The sequence below is a fragment of the Lampetra planeri genome, chromosome 38, assembly GCF_965212315.1.
Source record: "Lampetra planeri chromosome 38, kcLamPlan1.2.h2, whole genome shotgun sequence".
NCBI classification, from domain to species: Eukaryota; Metazoa; Chordata; class Hyperoartia; order Petromyzontiformes; family Petromyzontidae; genus Lampetra; species Lampetra planeri.
Window position 1 is genome coordinate 8646348 of NC_136144.1, and position 19510 is coordinate 8665857.

At 45.9% G+C, this 19510-nt stretch overlaps 1 long non-coding RNA gene across 1 annotated transcript in view; it reads right to left on the minus strand.

Moving 5' to 3' along the window:
- Positions 1–665: 665 nt before the first annotated feature.
- LOC144731268 (uncharacterized) overlaps positions 666–19510 on the minus strand; it is a 136344-nt gene continuing 117499 nt past the window's right edge. Inside the window, exons 2-4 of the long non-coding RNA XR_013587931.1 lie at positions 2600–2727; positions 1863–1975; positions 666–831 (exon numbers count right to left, since the gene is read on the minus strand). This is a non-coding gene — a long non-coding RNA (uncharacterized LOC144731268). The remainder of the gene's footprint in view (positions 832–1862; positions 1976–2599; positions 2728–19510) is intronic.

Here is a 19510-nt window from a genome sequence, read left to right on the forward strand (position 1 = left end):
GCCGTGAGTCACTGGTGAGTAGCCGTTTGTCACTCATTTCGGGTAGGGTACGGGTAGGGAACGGCTACCCGTACCCGGCCGGGTACGGGTAAGGAATCAAAACCCGTTTGCGACCTCTGCTTCATGTACACAGGCGCCTTGGATTACCGCGGTTGGCTACGTACGGTGCAAAAGAAGTGCGCACAGTACGTGAACAAGCTACCGCTCGATGTTTTTTTTATTATGCCACTTGTGTTTTTTAGCCAGGGAAGGTCTCAAGAGGCTCCCTTTCAGGAGGGTCCTGCCATCTTTGTGGCAGTAGCGGAGCGATGCTGCAGCGGTGTGTAATCCCAATCGAGTAACTGTTCAAGTAGAGTGGTGTCATTTTTCACCAATGGGATGTACGGCGAACACAAGTTACATTGCATGTTTATACTTTTAGTTCTTTCGGTAAAGTCACGTAGGTAAAAAAATGAAATAAAAATTAATAAAAATAAAACAATAAAATCACGACGTTTCGTCGTGACGGTCCCACCTGATGACTGAGACTTGTGTTGCCTCCGAAACGTCGTGATTTTATTGTTTTATTTTTATTAATTTAAATTTCATTTTTTTACCTACGTGACTTTACCGAAGGAACTAAGAGTATGAATCCTTGCAGTCACGAAAGCTTCAAATCTAGAATTACATTGCATGTTGGTTGTTTTAGTTCTGGAAGGAGACCGGAGAACCCGGAGAAAAACACATGCGGAACACAGGTAGAAGATTAAAATTCCACACAGATGGGCTCCCAAGGCAGGAATCGAATCCAGATCCTTCTTGGCGTGCGACACGGACGTAACTCTCCACCGCCTGCAATGCAACGGTTAACGTTACAGTGTCTCGTACTCTTTCTCGTTCCAGTCTGGGGACTCTATAAAAAACGACTCATCATCACAATGTGTTACAAATGTCCCGGTATTAATAGTATAGGGCAAAGTCAAAGTGGTCCCCAAACTCAAATGAGTGTGAAAATTTCACATATGGCAGTGCCATGCTTTTTTTTGTAGAACGGCCACTGTTTGGCTTCCCCCAATGTCATTTTCATTTATTGGCTCCAAAGGGATGATGGGTCAAGTTCGACCGCTGATCATCGAGAGCTCTACGACAGGGCCATAGATAGACACGAACAAAATTACATAGCCACCCATTTCCTCCACCGTGCGTCCGAATATAGAAATATAGAGAATGTGTAATAATGGGGCAGTTTTTTGGGGGGAATTAAATAATCGGCTCAATAATTAACTCACTGCATCCGCGCCGCATCTCTAGAAGCCTTCAGTGACAAGAACATCGGTCCATCAATCGCGAGCAACGCAGAAGAAGAGACGCTTCCACGCACCAGCCAATCCAAGCGACTGAAATCCAATCGCTTCCAAAACAAGAGGGAAGGAAGCAGAGGGGGGGAGGAGGGTGGAAAAAAGAATGCACTGATGTGCATCTGAGTTGACACAATTGAGAGGGCGTGCGAATCTGTTAAGATATTGAAGCGATGCTGCTCGTGACAGTGGTAAAACGCCGCATTGTGCTTCCACCGTCCCCTCGACACTTGGCAATTTTGTGCGGGAGAAGAAAGGAAAGGGCCCACCCAAACGCACGGGAGAGATTCTGGTGTCGGGGCAGCGAATGCTCGGCGGGTAAGAAGCCAGAGCCATTGGAAGCGTGACCTTGACCCGTGTCAATAGAGAAGAGGCATTCTTTTTATTTATCCACTTTACACTGTATGCGCTATATACGCGCGCAGGAATAACAACAATAATAATTTAAAAAAAACGTCAGGCAATTCACGACAAAATAGTATTGCACAAAAAATAATATGAATCCCAAACCGTCGTTTTCCTCACCGTCAATAATCCTTGCATTTCACTGTGGTGATACAAAAAGTGTGGATTGTCGGTCGTACGCTTCCACAAAATAAATATCCCGCTCATATTGCCTTGGCGGAATTGTAGGAACTCTGCACACTCCCAAAGGGGAAACATAATGGGCGACGTTTTGGGCAATGGTCCTTCATCATAGAAGAGAGATAATCTATGAGCTATTAGTCACAAATGTGGAGAGTTTTGTTATTTGCGCTTGTGTAGTGATCACCCCTGGATGAAGATTTATCGTGCCGTTGATATAAGAGATGAACAATTTTTTTACAAGTGTCAGATTTTTTTTCATTGAATGTTGGCCAATAATTATTAGTGAGCACCTATAAAGGCTGACACGGTGCACGTTGGGGATAGGTATGGACATATCTAGCTCCGCACTGCTCATCTTTGCACACCACACCTGGTACTCATCAGAGGCTGAGTCGACCTAAGGGAAGCCCAGGACTGGTACAAATCATCATACTATAATGGAGCAAGTGTGAGTTTGTCTCTTACTCTGTCCGGAATTTGTTTTAAGCCTCTTTTTTTTAACGCGGAACATTTGTGAAACATTACTATTCAATCAAACATAGAGTTCCGTGCATTTTTACACGTCAGTAACAATGCAGACTTCAAATTTGGGAGACATTACCCTCGGTTTACGACGGTCCGATTTGCGACACACATTTACGATGGATGTATAAGGCCACCACGGATCGACTTACGACACGGAAGCTGAATTTACGGCCCATCTTCCAACATGACTGAACACATTTGAGCGGTGATGTTTCTCCCGTGAAACGTCGTAGAAAGTCGGTGAGTATTATTTTATCAAAAGGTCAAGTCACTGAAGCTGAGGAAGGAAGAAGACAAGGGAAGACAATTATGTTAAAACTAATATATTACAAAAATTGCTTTCGTGTCAATTTCTGTTAAAATGTCATGTTCAGTACTGTACACTTAATACTCTTGACCCATCAATTTATAGCACTATGGGACTATTTTATGACATTTTATAGCATAATACGTTGTTTAAATTTTTTGTTTAACATTCCTTCATGTTATTGTTCATTAATTTCTTACTTAGAGTAGTTGAGATTTCATTAATTCGAACCAGTTGAAGCCTAGCCTCACTTTTGGCTTCGTGGTTTCGAATTTAACCCCGAAAGCCCCCCGCCAAAACCCTCTACAGGATGTAGGAGTTGAAAGCGCCGTGGGTCCCGGAATATTCTCGCATCCACAATGACCAGGAATTCAACTGATCTCGCCAGATTCATTCCGCAGTGTGACAACTACTGTGCCACCTTTCTACACATACAACAATGCAAAGATCCGCCGTATTGTCGTTAACATACTTTTTTTACACACCGCGCCATAGTACTCATTTGAGGCTGAGTCGATCGAGGGTAGACCCAGGACTGGTTCTAATCATCGTGATTGGTGTTGGGCATGAGCAGGAATCAAACTCGGGTCGCCGTGTTCGTAGCACAGTGCACTAACCACTACACCACCGCTCCCCACGTATACACAACAACAGAAAGAACCCCCATATAGCCTTAACAGACTGTTGGTGCAAGTGCTGTTAGCGAGCACCTATGAAGGCCAGAACGGTACCCGAGGGGGTGGGTGGTCTGCACCACACCCAACCGCCTTTGTCTCCCCAGTGGCGATGTTTGCACACCGCACCAGTTACTTATTTGAGGCTGAGTTGACCTAGGGGAGGCCCAGGACCAGTTCAGATAATCGTCACTGGTGTTGGCCGTGAGCGGGAATCGGGTTCGTAGCGCAGCGTAGCGCTAACCGCTACACTACCGCTCCCCTTATACATACAGGCACCCATAATCTAGAGGTTTTTTTTTACAATTAAAACATTGTAAGCGACTAAAAAGTGCTTTTGTTGAGAAATAAATAAACTAGACATTGGCCATATATTGCGTGTTGTCGGAAAGATGTTATAATAATATGTCATTGAAAATAAACGGGGGAACAATTTTCTTTGAATAGGAATAAAGAGAAAAATCACGTTGTTTTGCAGGGGTCCTTTTTTCCCACACCATATTATGAAATGAACTGCCAGCTTTCCTACAGTTGCAGAAATAATGGCCTCCAGTAATTCCTTCTCATTGGTGTTTTCTTTTACAATTTGTGAAAAAGAAATATGGCAATTTAGAGGTGGCGAACACACGGAAATTGTGCGGAGATGAGCAATATCAGGCCATCCACAGCTTTGCTATAAATTGCAGGGAAATTGATGTGGTTTTTGAAAAACTATTTCATGGAGGCTGCTAAATTGTGTACATACTTGAATCCACGCACAGACTGCTAAATAATATCCCAAATCTCTGAGTGTGCGTAGCCTCCTCAAGCAACAGAAAAAAGCACAACAGCAGCGTACGTCGCATAAGAGAAAAGTGAGAATTTCTGAATAACTGATTATGATTAATATACAAGATGAAATGCCATTGTTGAAAGCTACTCCCTTCTCAAGAACACACTGCGCTGTCATATCGCCAACGACTAGATTACTCTGAATGTGCCCAATCTTGTCACATCTCGAAAACAAAGAATATTGAGCCTGGTCAGTTTTTAGACAATGCTATGCTAGTGCTAGGTGTTGAGGCCTGGGCTGCAATGTGATCAGGAGATGGCAGTCGAGCAATAAGATTCTTGGATCCATCTGTGCGGAACGTTGAGTAACACCCCTGCATGAATGTGGTACCGTGCATTACTCCCACACAGAGCCCAGCACCGTATTCCTGGAACTGGCCATGCATCCCAATGCAGGACTCTCCAAAAGAAATATTAGCCTTGAGATTCGGGCAGGAAAGCTATACATTTTTTTGTAACCGTAGAACTACGTTGCCAGATCGACCAAGGCTTTAATAAAATGTTTTACGTCAGCGATAGGAAGGCACTGTCCTCTATTGAGCAATGCCTTATCGTACAGGCCATATCAAGGCATCAGTACTCGAGCATTGATGGACAATATCAATCCGTGGTTATTAAGCGAATCAGTTGTTGCATTCGAAGCACTTCAGCCATCACGATGTCCAGACTGGCGGCAGTGTGGTTGATGCGTGCAGCTTGCAAAGAAAAGAGAGGTTAAGTTCGCATCCTGATCAGAAGGCGACTCAGCCCTCGTACATGCACTTCAGGGTGAATAAAACAAGTAGTGTTTAATTTGTGCATAAACCTCCCTTGGCTTGGACAACTTCACAAATATTAAACCTCCTGAATAATTGTCCTGAATGGGATGTTTGTGCCAATTCCTTAATGGCTATTCGTCAACATATAAAACACTTATTATCCGTTCAAACAAAAAGATAATTACTTTGGTGATACTCCATTAGCAGTGGTGCATGTGTGCAAATAACAAAAACTCAACACATACATCAGTAGCACCGTCTTAAAAGGATATGTTTAAAAAATATATACGTTTCAAATGCACAATCTTGACAAACGCACGTACTCTCACAAACAAAAATAGCATTTCCCCTCGGAAAGCTTTAATAGATGCAAACATTTGTAAGGCTGGTTGTGAATTCATGCCATTTAAAAAAAGCACATATGCGTATTATTTCAATGCATCTTTTTGGAATCGGTATGTTTTATTAAATCCGGTTTATATCGTTCTATTTCACCGCAAAGATGTCGCCAATGCTTCCGAACCCCCTTTAATTAAGCGAGCAACCATTGGGTACCTTATTATCTATGCAAGTTACATGCAAAAAAAAGAAATGACCTTAACATTTCCGTGCTGCGACTGTGCAGGTGGTAATTGGGAAACCGCATTTCTCTTTTATTTTCGTTTATTCCCTTCTCGTGGTGAAAGCACGTGCGCTAATTAGTTTGTGGTAATAATACTGCACGTACATTTGCGTCCGTGTTTAAGAAACATATTTTTTTTTCATGGGATCGTCTATGCTACGTCATTTCATAAGCCGGGTCATGGTGGGGCATTACAATGCACATATATTGCAACAACAACAACAAAAATCATCGGATATATTTGTGCAACTTCATGCTAATCGCCAGCTCAAATCATTTCATGCACCACTTTCACTTCCGCGTACGTGCTCAGGGGGTCTTCTCTCAACTCGCAATAATGTTGGGGCGAGTGTGTTTGCGAGTACCTATTAAGCTCGGCGAGGTCCATGGCGGTGTCGTGTTGCCAACGACACACACGTGCATGCCGTGCCACCTTTGTCTCCTCAGTGTGTCGTTGATGGCCACACCTCATCAAGTGCTCATTTTGTGCCGAGGCAAGCTCGAGCGTAAGTACGAACACTCGCACAGCTGCCCTTTGACCTCTATTATGACTCCAGATGCTTGCCGTGCCATCTTAATTTTCTAGAAATAATGTTAATTCTTAATGGGCTTAAATACCCCAGCTGTATAAACATCAATAAATAATTTCACCAATGGTAATGCAGTCCATGAACACTCTAAATGCCTGTCTATTTCATGACAATACGATGAATAATTTCTGTTGTACCTGAAGAAAGGCTTGCTGAGGGTCAAGATTCATTTTCGGGAGAGTTTGTCTTTGAAATGTTTGGCCGATCAGTTTTTTTCTATTTAAGCGGAGTGTATATGTGTCTGCTGTAATCCGACAACGCACACACCACCGGTTCGTGGGCAATAATATGTCACTGGCATCTACCAACCCTCCACACAGGCTATGGAATGCCTTAATAACCACCATAAAAGACAAAGATCCCTTGTAACAGACTGTTGGGGCAAGTTCTGTTAGCGAGCACCTATGAAGGCTGGCACGGCACTCGAGGGGGTGGGTGGCCAACACCACGCCCGGCCGCCTTTCTCTCTCCAGTGACGATGCTTACACACCGCACCAGATACTCATTTGAGGCTGAGTCGACCTAGGTGAGGCCCAGGACCAGGTTCAGATAATCGTCACCGGTGTTGGCCGTGAGAGGGAATCGAACCCGAGTCGCCAGGTTCGTAGCGCAGCGTGGCGCTAACCGCTACACCACCGCTCAACACCATATACACACACACAGGCAATGTTGCAAATTTCACTTTAAAGATTTTAAGGAAGAACAAGAAGTAAGCTTTGTTCCTGGCCCCTTGCTGTCCTTTCTTTGGTGGCAGAAGAAAACCCGCATATGTACAAAAAAGAACATTGAAAAAAAACCACTGAATAAAATGGAGAAACCTACCCATAAGAAAAAAAACATGCCAATGTTGGGCCATGGTTGGCACTTGTTTGGAATTGCTGGCCCAACGTTCCACGTTTACCGTGCACTCTCTGCGCTGCACCATCTATGCAACATTGGATTTCCTGGCAGGTGCATATGTCAGGGGGAAACATTTCTCCAACTTTGTGTGATCCACCGACTCATGGGACCACAGGAGCAGGTCGCCACCACCGGACTAAATAATGCACCGTCATCTTCATCAACACTTTCTTAGCGCAGCCTTATAACGATGATGTCGGCCTCCTATGAGATATTTGATTCTAGAATCAAGACGATTGGATATATTGCTTTTATTTAAGCATGCATTCTCTTTACTTAATGCAAGCGTCTGCATGGTTTTTATTTCCACGTCCATCGTTTTTGCCCTTTTCTGAAGCACAATTCACAGAGTGTGCCCAAAATCACACGTGCTCATCAAAGCAAGGTGCAATCTCCAACTTCCAAGTCAGTCAAGCAGTCTGTCCTCTCTCTCTCCGCTCTGAAGAAGGCTATTTCCAAAATCGTTAGCCCGTTGTACGCTTTCTTGTTATAACGCCATCACATCTGGTCAAGCCAGTTGATTGCACATTTAATATTGCGGTGCACGAGCTATGCCCTTGATTGCTAATCCAATGGTCAAATAACTGGGTGCCTTATATAAGGCAGTTCCAAGTCGACAGGGAACACACGGAGTGAATTCATAGCAGCGATATCAAAATGGTATTTATGACTTTTCTTTCTTTTTTTTCAAAAGGAAGAGACATGAAACGAGCATAGCATGAGCCATTTTTTTTATAGGATGATCACAGCACGCTGCTGTTTTGTGTCAAACAAACTAAAAAGCAGCTGGTTTTTTTGCACGTGTTTACAACTTGTTTTTTGAAATAACTGCCAGACAATGGGTTCACGGAGCGAAGCAAATCGACATGTATAACTATGGCCTCCACATATCCCTCTCAATGTCACGCTTTTAAGCGTGAGCCAGATTGTTGCTGGCCATCTTTCTTTTTACGCAGAGTCGTAAAAAAGAGACCGAATCATTTCAAAACCCATCGGACCACTACCACTGGCTCGGAAACCAGGTTCATATGTACGATCGCACCTTAAATGTCTTCAGCATTCTCCATGGACCTGCACCTTCTTACCCCGAACATTTCATATTTCCTTCTATTCCCATCACCCTTTAGGTGGGCGATCTTAGGGCCCGATCTCGTAAAAGGCCTTCTGTTAGCAGTGGCGTGAGCAGGACATTAGAGGGATGCACCTTTGAATTTTACTCCCATCACCATAGCCTCTGCTCTAGCACCCAAGGCGTTCGTTGACATTCTCAAACTCTACTTAGGGGCTAGGTAGGTCGCTCTATTTCTTCTGCTGCTCCCACTGTCTGGAACACCCACCTCGTGGCCATAGACACTGCCTCTGTTGGAGTCAAGTTGCGTGAACTTTCCCTTTCTCCTGTGGCTACGAGTGGCTGTTCTCATGAATAAATATGACTGCACGGTGTTAATTGGCATATTTTTTTCATCTAGTCGTTATTAGTCAAGTTGATGATAACCTCTGAAATTTTAGGCACGTCTTAAGTGTGTGGATTCATGGAATTATTTTCTATGCCCAGCCGACAAAGCAATTAAGCATCATGTTCACTCTGAGTTTTTAAAAGTGAGCGTAAGGGGCGCATAATCCCCCCTCCCCCTTCTAGCTAATCGGTAAATTCAAAACATATTTTACATGTGTAGTGACATAGAATTAGCTATGTAGCAACATAGCGCTGGCTGCTGGCGGGGAAGGGGATCTACAGCTTACAGCAGCCCTGGCAGTAGCAGGCCACGTGATACACCAGAGGTGGATCTAGGGGAAAGGTCACGGAAGGGGCACACCAGGAACCCGCGGGTAGGTTCCAGAAAGGAGGCGTGGCTGGGGGCGGAGCCAGGCCAGGCTGACAGTATAAGAGGCACCCGTGGAGGGGATTCGGGGCTGTCGTTTGGAGTGGGGTCCCGGTCACGCTGCTGGAGCCTTCACCGTTCTTCTCATCGTCTCCGTCTTCACCGTCTCGGCGTCGCCATTCAGGCAGTCTACCCGCTGTCCTGACTGGGAACCATAGTCGACTATAGACGGATTTATTGGAAGTGTTAACCCGTTTGTGCATGTTAATAAATAGAGTGCCTCCAACTCTTAATGTCTCCGATTCAGTCACTACACATGCATACAGTGCTAATCGGAGGTGTAGGGGAGAGACAACAAACTAAACACAAAGAGCAGTTCTAAAGAAAAGAGTTTTCAATCTACATTTAAAAGTGCATGGCTCCAGAGGGCGTCGTAATAACATCGGAAGGAAGAGCGTTCCAGATGGCCGCTGACACGCATCTAAAAGCGCGCAATGAGTATATGGTCGACTACCCCACGTGAGCTCGTCCTCGGCGCACTGCCATCTCTACTCGGGTTGCTCAACTCTCCCAGTCTGCAACTTTTCATTCCAACTCGTTCATTTCATCTCGTCACAGCCGGCCACGCTTTGCTCCGCGGTGGGCAGCGGTCCTGGTCACCGTCACGCTTGATGACATTTATCCACTCCTGGTCATCGCTCAATGAAATAACAAACAAACAAGCAAAAAATAAACACTTGGTCGACGACTATTTTCGTCCAATTATTTCCTTCGCGCAAAAACAACACCGCTTCTGCAAGGGGTCGAGCGCGTGCTTTTGCGCTCAAGCGCTCAACGCCTCACGCTCATCCTGGCGCTAAAGTTAACGTCTCTCGTCCGCCTGGTGATCACGATGCCTCCCCTCTCACGAGGAGACAACCGGACAATCACTTTTGGCTCAGCGCTGAAGACGACTCGCATTTCATTGGCCCTGGAGGGTTAATGAGTCGACCGGTGATTGGGATTTCTTGACTCGTTATTTTCCCGATTATGAGCTGAGCACTTTACGCAGAGCACCACCTGGCCACATTATTATTTGAGACCCCACCCAGCCCGATCCCCACCCCCCCAACTTCATTAGCCCAGGCAAATCTATTGGCCACCGGCGCACTAACTTGCAGACAGGTGGCGCGTGATTAAAGGAAAGCAAAATAAATAAATAAAGCTCGCGAGCCACAAACAGCGACGGAGACACAGACACACGCACAAACACAAAAAAGGGACATAAAGTGGAGCGTTTAATACTCGTGGCGAGATTAAAACGGTCGCTCCCAATACGCGGGCTCTCTGCCCCCCCCCCCCCAGGGAGCCAGATCGCGCAAATCTCCCAATAATTGTCAGCGGCTCCGCGGATTAAAGAAGAGGCTCAAACGCTCCTTCCATTCGATTGCATTTTCCCCGCACGCTCTTAATCCAGAAGAGAGATCTTTTTTTTTGTTCTGCTGTTGTGTTTGAGCGTATGCAACTGACCGCCCCACTGTTTTCTGTAATCGCGCTTGCACGCACGCACGCACGCACGTGTGTGTGTGCCCGTGTGTGTATCACGCGTGTGTCTGTGTGTGTCTTCATGTGCTCGTATCCCGTGTGTGGGGAGCGGTAGTGTAGTGGTTAGTGCGCCGCGCTACAAACCCGGCTGCCCGAATTCGATTCCCGCCCACGGCCAACACCCAGTGACGATTATCTGAACCGGTCCTGGGCCTCCCCTAGGTCGACTCAGCCGTAAATGAGTACCTGGTGCGGTGTGTAAACATTGCCACTGGGGAGACAAAGGCGGTCGGGCGTGGTGCTGGCCACCCACCCCCTCGTGTACCGTTCCGGCCTTCATAGGTGCTCGCTAACAGCACTTGCCCCTACAGTCTGTTAAGGCTATACGGGGGATCTTTGTTATCTTTGTATCCGTGTGTGGGGAGCGGTAGTGTAGTGGTTAGTGCGCTGCGCTACAAACCCTGCCGCCCGAGTTCGACTCCCGCTCACGGCCAACACCCAGTGACGATTATCTGAACGGGTCCTGGGCCTCCCTTAGGTCGACTCAGCCTCAAATGAGTACCTGGCGCGGTGTGTAAACATCGCCACCGGGGGGGAGACATAGGTGGCCGGGCGTGGTGTTGGTCACCGACACCCTTCGTGTGCCCTTCCGGCCTTTCACAGGTGCTCGCGAACAGCGCTTGCCCCAACAGTCTGTTGTCTCTGTGTGTAACACGCGTGCTGAAGCCCCGAGCATGTGTACATCCCTGGTTTGTGATCAACGGAGGGGGCCATCTGTTACGACGGTGGGCGGGAAAATATCGTAATTACAATCGATCGTGGCTTCGATTAGTTGTCAGCTACGCATTTACTTTTGAAATGTCACGCCCCCCCCCCCGTGCCCGTGTCCCTACAACATCTGTTTTATCCTTACCCCCTTCCGCTATGCATACATTTAAGCGGTGCGTGTGTTTATGGGTAGCTAAGTTAAATTTCAAGGCAATTGTCCTACATGCAACGGGGTTCTTGATATTCGCTCGCAGTCTGCTCTGCGACACAAACGCAAACGCGTCGTGTAATTTCCGTGCACGATGATTTGGGGTGTTTTTTTGTTTTGTTTAGCTCATCAAAGCATCTGCCGTTCAATTAAACAGGTCTGGAACGTCGCCCATCTCTGTCGGTGTCCCCGAACCCCGAACCGGTGGAAATTCCACATTCCTAAGTCGCGGCATCGCCAATGTCGAATCTCTCCGAACGCGGTTACACGATTTATCGACCCCCAAGAGGTATAACTGACTGCGTTGACCCCACTGGCCTGGACTTAAGCTCCGCAACCTTCCAGTCACGAGCCGAGCGATCTCCGCAGCAGTGTCCCGAACACATTTTCAAATTCCCACAGTGGGGGACCATCTTTAAAATCCATACGGATTTGTTTCCCCTTTTGAAAGGGTTTACCCATGTCTCTACATCCCGACCTTTTTTCAAATGCCATTATTTGGTTGTCTTAACCAATGCCTGGTCTCAAATCCTCTTGGATAATTATATACCACGGCAAGAGAGGGAAATAAAGCTTCCTTTGGCAGATATTTGCTAAATAAATGATTTTCATGTCACCAACATCACCTACTTCTTTATTAACGGTGCCTTATTACTGACACACATATATATATATGTATATGTCTAGCATTACAAGCAATGGCTACTGTATATTACATTTAGCATACCTTATTTCTTATCATCAGCCGTGATCAATCCACTGCTGGAAGAAGACCTCCCCAAGCAATGGCCATCTCTCACGATCCTGTCATGTAAAAATTCACCGATTGCACATGAGCTGATTTCATCACTCCATCTCCTCATTGTCATCCACTCGGATGCATTCCATCCTTTGGCTGCCACTCCATAATTATTCTTGGTCATCCGTCGTCCCTTACAGTGCCACGTCTTGCCTCAAGCGCGCCAACCATCGGGCTGTTCTGTATGTTCTTCTTTAGTAATCGCAAGTTGAATTCCAATTATGCAACTCTGCACGCCTCTTTGTATGCAGAGTTTTCGTTGTATCGTGTTCAATAATCGTTTCATCATCATCATCATCATCATCGTCACCATGCACTTAGGCTAAAATGTATAGAAAACCAATATATGATGGAAGAGGACGTGTAATTGCCACAGGCATTCGAGTGGTACCCACACTAATGAGAGATCGACACCCAATTGGAAACCATGAAGCCAGGGCGTGGTGATGGGGCTTTAAGAACAGCTGGTGATGAAGCTGTGAGACCAAGCCTCGATTGGCAGATGTCAGCTGTGGAACAGTTGTGGGATATGAGCAGAAGAAAGTTGAGTTGCTGTATGGTGACATCGATTATATTGTGGTGACAACACGGTTTGAACATGTGGTTGGCAGATCACACACTGGTGGAGCCAATAATGTGGATAATAGTATATGTGTTAGACAGATGTGCAGAGAAATGGCAGCAAACTGTACGTAGCCAACCGTGCTAATTGGAAGTGTGGAAGAAGGAAAATAAACTAAACACAAAAAAACAGTTTAAAAAAATAAGTTTTAAGTCTAGACGATTTAAAAGTGCATAGCTCCAGTGTATGTATGTATGTATCCATGTTGAACTTCTTTCGCACCCTACGTAGCCAATCGTGATAATCGGAAATGCGGAGGAAGAACAGCGAACGAAACACTAAACATCAGCAGTAAAGAAATGAGTGTTCAATGTAAATTTAAAAGTGCAGAGCTATCGTGGCTTCCAAATTTCGGAAGGAAGAGAGAGCGTGTGGATTGCAAGTGCAGCAGAATTAATTGGGCAAAAACCATCCTAAGGCAGCACCCACTTGAAAACGAGTCTTGAGACTCTCTGATGTGTTTCTGCTTCAAACGTCTCTCTCATCTCTGTAGGTTACAACGGCAGTCTCACCATAGAATTACCAACCGCAAGAAATTCCAACAAAAGCCATACAGAACCGTGATTAATATAAATCAAATTATCGCACCCACCGGGAATGTTAGCAAACTAATAAGCTAAGAAATGCAATTCACACCGCCACTGCAGAGAGTTGTTGCTAAGGCTTACAGCTGTTCCATGAGATCCGTGCAATCTCAGACAGATTATTCCTGATGGTACATGCTATACAAAAAACCCGACTGACCTCTATAGAGCAGAGGCAATTTTTTTTAAATGATGCCGCAGACTTATGTATGTACATCAAATCACGCAGAACCTTTAAAGCCACCTTGTCCCGTAAGCCGAAATAAATGCTTACGAATGACCACAATATAAACACTCCAACCCTGGACGATTAGGGTGATTGTTTCACCGTGTCATACATTGATGCAAGTACAATAATTAATGCCAGGAAATGGAAGGCGATGCTACGTTTAAAAGGCTGGCTCAGTGCAATGAAATGCAATTTAATCTGCAGCACACTGAAGTACCAACAACCAAATTAAAGCTGTTGAATTCATGAACGCGGCGCTGACTTTCCAAACCTTTGGCCGTCGCACGACGTTGTTTGCCACCACTAAGTGTGTCTGAGTGTACTATTCAGGGATCGAGGCACTCTCAAACTATGCAAATTGAGAGAAAATGTTGGCAATTAAAGCGTACGAAATCATCAAGAACCTTGCTTTACATGGTTGCGTGTGCGACTTCCTTGAGGGTGTTTTCGTCGTGCTTTGAAGGAGTACCACAGCGCCCAGTGGCGGAGCGGCTTGCGACCTCCACGGCCTGCGTTTGATTCCTGGCCACGTGGCGTACACGAGCAGAGATTTAGACAAAATCTGTTTAAAAGGAATGGACTGCATTGGCAGCAGTTTAAAAGCTCGCGCGAAACATATCGACCTACTTTCACCGTGAACGGTACTTAAACAGACTCGCAAATGAGAGGCCGACGTTTCATGCGATGGCCCGTCTTTCATCAAAATAACCTTTTCACTTTTTTTTTGCTCGAGGAAGTGGCAGTGTTCGTAATAAATTTGGTTGCGCAGTTTGCACGGACAATGGTTGTTTAATCTGCATGTACTGGTCCCGAACATAATCTTCTAAACTTACTGGTTTAATTCTCATTTCAGTGTGAACCTAATACAAATACACACAATCCGCTTAACCCTTATGAATCGATACCCTTCGATTTAAAGTTTTCGTGACAGCAGGGATTCATCTTCTTGGTTCTTTCGGTAAAGTCACGTAGAAGGAAAATGATTAAATAATAAAAATTAAACATCGTCTTTCCGACAGACATGTTCTTCACCTGAGGACGGCTGCTTGCGTTGTGGCCGAAACGTCGTGAGAATTATTTTTATTATTTTATTATTTCCCTTCTACGTGACTTTACCGAAAGAACCAAGAAGATGAATCGATACCCGATTATATCGTCTCGTTTTTTAACCATTTCACTTGTATTGATAAACATTTGTTCTCTTTTTTGGGTTCACAATTGTGTTCACTCAAGTCGGCGACAATTGTAACACCAGCACACTATTTGCACACTACATACGTACATATATCCTTACTCAATTCCATACCAATACATACAAATGTGGATTTACGGAGCATTTAAATCCAACTGTAATACTGCTACGGTGTAATGGGGCACCACCACTGGACTTGCAATTCAGACGTCGTGCTTTCGATCTCCTGGCACGGCAGTTGAATCAAAAGTGATTTTTTTTTTTACACCCCATCTCTGTCCACTCAGCAGTGCAAATGGCTCCACCACAGTAAGTCGATCAGCAAGTGACGTGGGATCGAAGTGTGGGCATTCCCACCTCTTCCAAAAACGTTGGCTGGCATGGACGAGTATTAACATATTTTATTTATCCTCGAGAAATCCGATAAGCTATGAAGCTCTTTTCCACAGACGTTCAGCAGGACACGTGGAGACTCTTTAGAACTCTGTCGAGTGGAGGCCCTTCAGCCGGCAGTGGAGCGAGCAAGACATTTGAGGGCCGCACCTTTACCCAAAATACAACTTGCATCTCGAGAGAATGACCAGTATTCATACTGGAGGAATTCGATGGGCTATGAAGCTATTTTGCAAAGATGTCCGGTAGAATAGAATGACAGGGGCAAGACCACGGGAGGATTTTGAAGACAGTGAAGGCGATTTTGGAAGTTGGCTCAGGATTGGACGGGGATCCAGTTTATAGATTTGAGGGCTGTGGTAATACGGACTCAGCCTCAAATGAGTACCTGGTGAAATGTGAAAACATCGCTACTTGGGAGACAAAGGCGGCCAGGCATGGTGCTGGCCACCCACCCCATTATGTGCCGTGCCAGCCTTCATAGGTGCTCGCTAACATCACTTGCAACCAAAAGTCTGTCAAGGCTATTACGGGGGATCTTTGTATTGCTCTAAGAGAACGCCCACCTATTTATTCTGTTTGTTTGAGCGGTGGAGTCGGTGTGCTGCATAGGGGAACCACGTGAGGTAGTGGTGCCTGTGCTAGATGGCGAGCGAGAGAAAGAAAGAGAGAGTTGTTCTCCAGGGAGACGCAAGCCACAGCCTCCACTAACAACGGCCTTGTCCGCACATTTGCTTCCAGCGAAGGCGTCGGAGGGCAATTTGTGAGCGCCGTCGTGCTTTGTTACTCTGCCCGTTCGGTCACATTTCCGCAAGGAGTTTCTGCCGTGCCGCCGCTCACACGGCCCACGGGGTCACCGTCCCTGCGCCTCCAGATGCCCCTCGACGCTTGACTTACGCTCGCACAAAGTTCAGCGCTTCAGGCATGGCCGGGTGGCCACCGTGAATCAGCTAAAAACAAAAAATGTTCAAGGCAATTGCTTAACGGAAGTTTCCGCCTCGGCAAAAATAGTTTTCTTCACCCCGTCGCCGGTTCACACCACGCCAGGAATATGTTTAAGGCGAAGTTAACCTAGCGGCGGCCTAGGACAGATTCAAATACCATTTGTCATGAAGAAATAGGTGTATTGTGGTGCTATGTGTAACACGAGTGAGAGATAGGTGTATTTAGTATTTAGTGTAATGGTGTTGCATAAAGTTTAGAATAAACGTTGTTGCCTCTTAAATAGTGTATTTGAATGACTCACTACACATATATTTGTACAACTCAGGTAGCAACGTTGGTGTATTGATGTGCTAACCATTGCATCACACTCCACACGTACAATTGTGTTTTCAAGTAGGGCAGTGTGCTAACCACCATGTCACCACTCCCCCAGCGTTGTTCCCTAACACTCTTCCCACACTCATTGCACACACGCAAAGATCACCCGCATAGTCTTAACAAACAGTTGGGGCAAGTGCTGATAGCAAGCACCTTTGAAGGCCGACATGGCACACGAGGGGATAGGTGGCCAGAACCACGCCCGTTGTCTCCCCAGTAGCGATGTTTATAGATCACACCAGGTAATCATTTTAGACTGAGTCAATCTAGGGGAGGCCCAGGACCACATCAGCTAATTATCGACACTGGTGTTGGCCGGCAGCGGGAACCAAACTCGAGTCGCCGGGTTCGTATTGCAGCGGGCTAACCATTGCACTACCCCTCCCCATACAACAAAGACAAAGGTCCCCCGTATAGCCTGAACAGACTGTTGTGGCAAGTGCTGTTAGCGAGCACCTATGAAGGCCGGCACGGCACACGAAGAGGTGGGTGGCCAACACCACGCCCGGCCGCATTTGTCTCCCTAGTGACGATGTTTTACACACCGCACCAGGTACTCATTTCAAGCTGAGTCTACCAAGGGGATGCCCAGGACCCGTTCAGATAATTGTCACTGGTGTTGGCCGTGAGTGGGGAATCGAACTCGGGTCACCGGGGTCGTAGCGCAGCGCGCTAACCATTGGCACTACCTCTCCCCACACACCCACACACAGACACACGGCTTATTTAACGGCTTATTTAATCCTTAGCCCATTTGTTAATGTGGTCAGAGAATCCTCATTCGCATAAGCATAGTGTGAACTGGGGAAGGTACCAATTTGTACGCCAAGCACCGTAACAGTGATTGTGGGTTGTGCGTGATTGAATCGACCAAAGAATGTAGCCAATGGCATTTGTAATAAAATAGTTCAGGAGCCTGAGTCATCTGAAAAAAATGTATGCAACACACAATTCACACCAATAATTCTGCATCAAGCTTCAGGCCACAGCTATTTTACACAGCAATGAAAGCGAAAATAGTAATGAAAAGCCAGACGATGTGTAAATAAAATGTTCAAGCAAATATCAACTTTTTTGTATTCGTTTAATTTATTTTGAGAATTAAAGGAAAAAGTAAACTTTCAGTTATGTCAGTGTGCATTGTGTACTCTGAAGCCATGGATGAAATTCCATCATCCTATGTCAGGGATCAGTCTTTCTATGTTACAGTCTCATGATGTGGTAATCCGTGAATCAATCCTGGAGTGAATGCTGATGATGTCATGGCGTCACGATGACACCATGATGTGAGCACGCACTTTGAGAATTGCGGTTTAAATAAAGTCAAGATGCAATACAATAACAAAACAGTGATTTTTGCTATTTTCTATCGTGAGGTTATTTTTCACCAGTGCATTGTAAACTATTAAACAGCAGCAATATCAATAGATTTTCGTTTGCACGCGTATGTACATAATGCATTTTGCGCATGTTTTCTTCTGTGCACAATTGCTTGCACGTGCGTGTGTGTGTACATGCCCCTATGTACGCATGTGTGTGTGGGAGGGGGTGTGGGGGAGTTGTGGTGCAGTGGTTAGCAATGGTTAGGGCACTGCGCCATGAAAACAGCGATACGAGTTAAATTCCCGCTCACGGTCACAATCGGTGAGGAATATCTGAACCGATCTTTGACTCCCCAAGGTTTACTCGACCTTAAATGAGTACCTCGTGCTTGAACATCGCCACTAGGGAGACAAAGCGACCAAGTGTGGTGCTGGCCACCGACCCACTCGAGTGCCATGCCAGCTTCGATAGGCGCTCGCTAACAGCACTTGCTCAAACAGTCTGGTAAGGTAATACAGTGGAGGTTTGTGGGGAGCGGTAGTGTAGTGGTTAGCGAGCGCGCTTGAGCGGGAATCGAACCCGGTGACCCGAGTTAGATTCCCGCTCATGGCCAAAAACAGTGGTAAATAGGTTGAATCACCCTCAAATGAGTGCCTGGCGTGGTGTGTAAACATTGTTACCTGGGAGACAAAGGCGGCCGGGCGTGGTTCTGGCCACCCCAACCCCTCATGTGCCGTGCCAGCGTTCACAGGTGCTCACTAACAGAGCTTGCCCCAACAGTCTGTTAAGGCTACACGGGGGGAGGGGGGGGGGGTATTTGTCTGTGTTTTTTGTGTGAGTGTGCACAAGTGCATGTCGAAGACGAACATCAGATGACGCCGAGGTCTTCTACACCGTGCCTTGTCTGGTGCAAACCCGAAGTAAATCACACCACACTAGCAACAATGATGTATCGTCTCTATAGAAATTCTAATGGTGTCTCTGTGTAACACGTTGAGTCACAGCTATAGCCATTGCCCATAAACTTCTATAGAGTTTTACCAGGGGGGTTTTTTCCCATCATTTTATATTGGACGGAGGTTCACACAAACGGAATTGTGTTCACCACGAATTGTGCCAGTGTAAAAAAAAACTAAAAACACCTCGTACCAATATTTTATGGCGGAAAGCTATAAATGTACAAAATTGTATAACGAGGTATCCGTGGCTGATGTGAGATGGGCTTACCTATTTGGCCGTTAAGCTGCTCATACCCACTGAACGTGATTCCTTCAAGTGTATTGGCAGCGTTCATCAGCAGTCATCCGTTTTGCCTGTATTTTACAAAGTGAGGGCCCATTGGGATATTAGCAGTCCAATTGGTGTGTTGGATGCTGAAAGAAGTTAGCAAAAATAGTAGTGGTCCGGTCATTATTTCTGCTGAATGTCTGTGGCATTGGGCTTCCTGCCAGCACACACATTTTTCCCACGAAGACCCGGGGATAAAAAGAGCCCTCCCTATATTTCCCATTACATTAGGTTAACTGCCTTAAATTGACCAAAATTATACCATTAACTGACTGTGCTGTAGAATCCTTGTTTTAACGTAGG